This window comes from Monodelphis domestica, chromosome 5, assembly GCF_027887165.1.
Source record: "Monodelphis domestica isolate mMonDom1 chromosome 5, mMonDom1.pri, whole genome shotgun sequence".
Taxonomy (NCBI): domain Eukaryota; kingdom Metazoa; phylum Chordata; class Mammalia; order Didelphimorphia; family Didelphidae; genus Monodelphis; species Monodelphis domestica.
In genome coordinates, this window is record NC_077231.1 from 311,423,377 (window position 1) to 311,430,276 (window position 6,900).

Here is a 6,900-nt window from a genome sequence, read left to right on the forward strand (position 1 = left end):
TATTTTTTATTTATTTTTTATAATTATTTTTTAATTTTATATTATATTTTAACTTACCACTGACCTACATATGGTCTATGGCCAAATACTTCACCCAGATTTTACAATAAGGTACTGTAAACATTCCAGAAAAGAAAGAGAAAAAATTCAGACTGCTCCGATATGAAGGAAGGGCCACAACTTTTTACATGGATTTTCTAGCTCATGGGGTGCTGGGTCCTTAATCCCCGTGATGTGAAAGGGATACCTCTACTTCCATGGCCCCAAATGCTTTTTCTTTAAAAGTGCAAACCACATCTCCCCACCCCCGCCTGACCCAAACCACAGAATTCTGATTATATTAACTGGAATAAGAACTCTATGATGAAATTCAAGATGGAAAAGGTTTTAAAAAAATATGCAGGCATAATCCTCCACTATGATTAATGACTGCTTATCTAAATCTTTGGGCTTCTCCCAGAAGTAATTGTGAATTTAGCTCAACTCTTCTCTTATGGTTAGGGCCCTCTGGCCAGGTTCTCTCTTATCAGGGGTAATACTTCTGGAGTTCCTTCAATGGCTCAACATTGGAAAGCCAATCTTTTTTTCTTGAAGGATTAATTTCTTTTAGCTCACTTGCTTCATTCCCTAGAGCTAGGAATTCGGGTGCCTGGGGAAAACTGGGCAAAATATGCCCAGGACAGGTCAGTAACTGAGTGATGGGTGGGTATAGATAGAGACTCTGAGGCATATTTAGACCATTGCCAGGGAGGCGGCCAGGGTGAAAGATCTGTGCTCAGGAGGGTGAAGGAGCCTGCCTGGGGCATAGTCTAGGGGTGTTTCTTAGCTGTTGAAAGAGTTTGTCCCCTCCATACTTCCTGAGAAGACCTCGAGCTCCAAGAGTCTTCAAAATCCATCTGGGGCAACCTTTTCATTTTGCAGATATGGAAACTGAGAAAGAAATGAGGTGACCCACCAAAGTAATGCCTAGGATCATGGATTTGAAGCTGGAAAGGACCCCTCATTTTTCAGAGAAGGAAAGCGAGGCTTAGAGAGTTTAAATGACTTAGGATCCCAGATTTAGGGTTGGAGGGCACCAGACTTTCTAATCATATTGAAGATCTCAGGCTAGAAGAAGAAACAAAGACAAATCTCCTCGTTTTACAGAGGAGGAAATGGAAGACTTGGGAAGGTACAGGGCTTCTTCATGGTCACACAGGTATTAAGACTCAGAGGTGGGATTAAAACCCAGGTCTCCCGACTCCTGCTGTAACCGATCAGGAGATGTTGTATATTGAGATGGAGGGAACATTCACATTGGAAGGATCAGAGAGCCACTTGGTGCTCGTAGAGATTTATCGATGACAACAATGATTTTGAAAAGCAAAAATGATGGTGTGGAAGATGGGGTGGGAAGGGCTATAGAGGGTGAGGCGTATATTGAGCTCCTCTGGGCAGTTGAGGAAGGACAGAGATTTTTGCCCATTGTCATCCACTGAATGGCTCCTTCCTCTCCACCTGAGCCACTGAAGCTTCCTCTTATTCCCGTTAGCTGATTCCTCCTTAGTGCTGTTCGCTGACAATGAGCTGGTCCTTCTCCCCATAGTCAAAGATTTATGATTTGGAGAGCAAAAGATAAACGATTCTGGCTTCTGGATGCTGTAAGAGCAGATTTTTTTTAGATCATATGGTTAAAATTGATCTCTCTGTTGACTTTCGTATTGGGAAGTCCAAACTAATGATGTTAGGTAATCAATGGGGAGAGACCATGCATGAAGAATGAAGACCACAAATCATGGCAGAGGGCTCCAAGTGGCAAAAAATCCATGAGCAAAGGTCAAGCCCTAAAAGGGAACTCTCGATGCTCTTCCCTCAGTTGTGGTCCATGTTGGAGAGATGGGAGTGGGTCTGGCCCACAGCAAGCATCAAACTGTCCCAGGACACTTCGGCTTCCTGAGTTCTAGTTTTGGCTCAAGTCACCACGAGGATTCTGACGATGGCATTCGATGTGCAGAGAGAACCTGACTTGTCTTGCTGGGGAAGAGTGTTTTGCTTCCTAGCTTAACAGCAGTGATCCATTGGGTTAAGAATTTTGGCTTTGGAATTAGAGAACCTTCCTGTTCACAGGATTGCCCTCTAAAAACAGACTCAATACTTGAATGCTTTGTGATCCCACCAATTCAGGGGGTCCCTTCTATGATGCGGATGAGAGCCTGTCAATGCCTGCCTAGCCTGCATGACACATAGATGTAAGACTTCAAAAAGAGTAAAACCCCAGCATATGGATGAAACTAAAGATGGCCAATTCCTGAGACAGAGGAAAGAAAAGGGAGGAAGATTAAAGAAAAGGTAGCTGGCTAGGCACAACCCTCTAATTTTTACTCTCATTTGTTGTTGCTTCTGTAAGTCTTTTGTATTCTCCCTGATAGAAGGAACAAAATTCACCTGAACTTTTTTAGTCCCAGAAGACCCCATTCTGTGTTGGGATGTTGAATGTTTGTTGAGTGGATGTGGGTGACCCTAAAGCCAGGATGTTCCATGAAGAACCATCTGGTCTTAGAGAGGATGTTTCTGCATTCCCACAACTCTACTTTTTTATTGGAGTTTTTCCCTGTATGGACTTATCCTAGTCCCAGTTTCGTAACATACTAATCACGTGTTAGCACGGATAAGTGACTCATTTGCTCTGAGGTCCAGTTTTCTGACCTATAAAATGAGGAGGCTGGCTTAGATGATTTCTAAGGTCCCACCTGGCTAAATCAATGATTCTATGAACTTTTCCTCTGCTGTTTTAGAATCGTTTCTAAGGTTTAGAAATTTATGATAATATCTTTCCAACTCATGTCTCCTGGTCTTCTCAAACTCATCTCCCTCCCACTGGAACTTGGATTCTTTCTTTGGACCTTGGACTCTAATAGGGGAATTTTCACATTTTATTGCCTAGATCCAGGCCTCCATCTTACTTCCTGGCCATTTCTAAGCCATCCTGGCCCATGTGAACCAGCCCCTTCTCTCTTTCTTTCCTTGGAGTCTTCATCAATTTTACTTGTTGCCTCTTCCATGATAATGGAAGCTCAGTGACTATTTGGCTGTCTGGTACATGTATCTCCAGCACTTAGCACTTGATATGAATTAGCATTCATTCATTCATTCATTCATTCATTCATTCATTCATTCATTCAAGCTGCTGGTTGCTATCAGTTCTTCCTGTTCAAATAAGTATTAGAGGACCAGGCTTGGCACATGGAAGGTGCCTAAAAAAATAATGACTGATTGTTGTTACTCTGAATCGTAAGTCACTCTGAGTATCCAAATGAATGAATGAATGAGAAACATTTCTTTGTTGCTTACCATGTTCCAGGCTCCCAGGCAGGCTCATTCCCACCTCACACATGTGCTCAGGCCACCAGTGGTGACCATCCCAAAGCGTTTGGATCCATGAGACCTTCCCCTCACTTCCCACCAAGCCTGTGGAGAGAGCTCCAAGCTTATTACATTTGGCCTCATTACCAGCCCGTGGCTCCGTCCCACTCTCCCTCACACCGTAATGAGGTCTGATTTATTGTGGTCATTATTCGGGCATTACAGGTCAAAACAGAACATGCTGTGCCCACACATGTCTTCTGGGCTAATAAATATCCTCCTTGGAAACATTCTGGGAGGCGGCGAGTCTCGATTGTTGTGGAAAAGTCCTGGGAACTGAGAAGGACGAGAAAGTCTTACGGCTGCCATTGCCCAGCTGAGAAAGGTGAGTGGAAGGCAGGATGGAGATGAGACGGTGCCAGAAGATTCTCAGAGAGAAGCTCAGTGTCAGCCGGCTGGCTTCTCCCAGTTGGGCACTCACAGACCCCACTGATAAAAATCTATGTGGGAAAAACCCCACTAATGAGAGAATTGGGGATGCAGAAATCTCCTCTCTAATACCAGACAGTTCTTCATGAGACATCCTTGCTTTAGGGATCACCCACATCCACTCAACAAAATATTGACCTCGTTCTTGCTACCTGGTTGATGTTGGACAAATCATTTCCTATATGTGGGTCTCCCTTTTTTCACTAGTTAAATGAAAGAGTTGGTCTAGATGGTTTCTGAGGTCTCCACTGTCCCCATTTTGTAGATGAGGAAACTGAGGCAGAGAGTTTCAGTGACTTGACCAAGATCCTAGAACTATCAAGTTTCTGAGGACAGATTTGATCTCAGCCTTTCCTGCCTCCAAGTCCAGAGCCTTTCTATTCTATCATGTTATCTTGACCAGTAAGTGTTAAAAACAGGATCTGACCCCAGATCTTCCTGACTTTAAGTCCCACGCTGTCTCTACTCAGTTATCTTTCTCTCTTTTTTAACTCTTACCCTCTGTCTGAGAATCCATACTGTATATTGATTCCAAGGCAGAAGAGCTGTAGGGACTAGGCAGTGGGGGTTAAGTGACTTGCCCAAGGTCACCCAGCTAGGAAGTGTCTGAGACTTTGCTCTCAACCCATTGAGCCACCTAGCTGCCTCTTTTTGCTTTCCCTTAATCACAAACTTATATGGGAGCAGTTTTTGTTCCGGACAAAAGTATATTTTCCAAGAAGCTGTCGGTAAATAGTATTTACAGCAAAAGCAACCCTCTGAGGAGGATCTCAAAAGCCCAGTGTCCTGGGGTCAGCGCAATACCATGCACACAGTAGGTCCTGAAGGCACTATAGACACAATCCCATTGCAAAGAAATGACCGCATCCATTGAAAACGTAAAGCCTTATAGCTTGATGATTTCTCTATTAATTTATTTTTAATTGCCATACATTTTAGAAGGCTTATTTGCTTTAAGGACGGCACTGGGGATTAAGAAAACAGGAATAAAAACAATACTTTTACCTAATCCATAATACATAGGGTGGAACTGATGAAGACTAAACAAATCTGATAAGACATCTACATTATTTATGGGAATAATTTAGGATTATTTGCTGCCTAGAAATTTTGTTGGCCTGTTTTAAAAATTACAGAAATTAAATGAAATCAGACTCCTTGAATTATCCATGAGTGCTGGCTTCTTGCAATCAATACCTCAACCACTTCAGGTTGACATTACATCTCAGGACTATTTTCTAACTTAATAAGATTAGAAATAATAAACTGAGATTATTTCTTTGTGAATTGGGGCCTCTGACCTGGTAATTTAATGTCTTCATTATTGCACCAGAAGAAGGAAGAGAGAGCCATTGCATTCCGTCTAATCACGACTGCATTCTGTCTGATGGGTGGCCTAAAATTTCTCCTGTCTTTGAAAAGATGCAGTTAGATCGCAAAATGCCTTTGCCTTTTTTTTTTTAGAAAACCTTTAGAGTGATTTTCTCCACCATTTTAGGTATACAATGTGAAAACTCAAGGTCAGAGCTATCTACTTGAGACTCCTCTATTACATTGTTGGTGGAATTGTAAATAGATGCAATATGTTTTTGGAGAATAGGCTTGCAGAATGTAATGAGTCAGAAATTTGTTCACATCCTTTAACCCAATGATCCCAATTTTGGGAATGTATATACTAGCATTACTATTAAAAAGAGAGTAAAAGCTCCTGTTCAAAAATGTTCTCTGCTTTATTTGTAATAGAAAAAAAAGATGGAAACGACACATTGGTTCAATGACTGGGAAATGGCTGGATAAATTGTGGTCTTTCTGTGAAATGGAACATTATCACACCATAAAAAATAATGAATGTGAACAATACAAAGAAATAGGCAAAGACCACTAAAAAGTGATGGAGAGTGAAGAAAACATATACATCGACTATTATGGATGTACTGAAAGGACCATCGAAATCTGACTAGATAAGCACTCAGAAATTGGAGGAAGACTCAGAGCCAACGTGCAAGGGCTATTTTATTTGATTTGAGGTTATATGTTTTTTTTCCCTTCTTGAAATGGAAGTAGTTGAAAGTTTGTGCTTTTGTGAGGTACTTTATTCCTCATTTCATTCGTTTATTTGGTGGTTCAGCATCTTATTAAGTTTATTATAAAACTGATTTTATAGACCCTAAACAGAAAAACAAGGAAAACCTTCATGAGCTCAACCAGAGAAGGCGGTGGGGAACATGGGAATGGGTTTTCCAAATGAACTGAGCATTCATTAAAACAACAAGACAGTGAATAGAGGCAAAGACAAAGCTCCTACCAAGTATTTTACAGTTTGAATTCGGTGAGAAATTTCTCCATCCCTGTTGTTTTGCTGATTCTCCCATAGAGGAACAACATCTGTAAAAGCGACAGGGGCAGGGGAGCCAGATTCTCACTCCAGGCTCCAATCCAGCAGCTTTTCTCCCAGGCAAGATCTGGATGAGGTTGATTGGAAGCTGCCCCAAGGACTACGCTGTTCATAAGCCTTTCTTTCCTTGTCCTGGATAATACCAGGGAAATTCCCTCATCATTTGCTCTAAGTGTTTATTTTGGGTCAGCCTCCCAGTAGTCCCCAAGACACTAAAGCGTCTTATCTATGGGCTATATTCCCACAGAGTCACCTATGGGGAGAAGCTCATGGAGTCACCCATTCCCAAGTCTGGGAAGCAGTCAAGACTGGAACATGCAATAAAGTTGATGGGAATGTAACCAGAAAGATCTGCATGGCTCAGACATTCTGGGCTCAAAATAGGTTTAGTGTATGTTATTCAGGGAATCCACTCTCTTATTCCAAGTACTACATGGAGGTCAATAGGATCATGGATTCAGAGCTAGGAGAGACCTTGGAAGTCATCGAGTCTAGTCCCCTCAGTTGACGGAAGGGGAAACTGAGGCAGAAAAGTCAAATGACCCACTGGGGTCAAAAGCTAGCAAGAGTCTGAGGCCATTTTTGAATCCCAACTCTAAGTCCAGTGTTCTATCCACTCTGCTTCACTGTCTCCTGGAGTTCCTGACTTAGCTGTCCTATCTGAAACATGAAGA

At 42.1% G+C, this 6,900-nt stretch overlaps 1 long non-coding RNA gene across 1 annotated transcript; it reads left to right on the forward strand.

The window, feature by feature from the left end:
- The first annotated feature begins 2,240 nt into the window (after window positions 1-2,240).
- On the forward strand, window positions 2,241-6,644 carry LOC103093380 (uncharacterized). Its single transcript, XR_473688.3, has 3 exons — window positions 2,241-2,328; window positions 3,568-3,727; window positions 5,575-6,644. It is a non-coding gene; the product is annotated as an uncharacterized LOC103093380 (long non-coding RNA).
- Window positions 6,645-6,900: the final 256 nt, after the last annotated feature.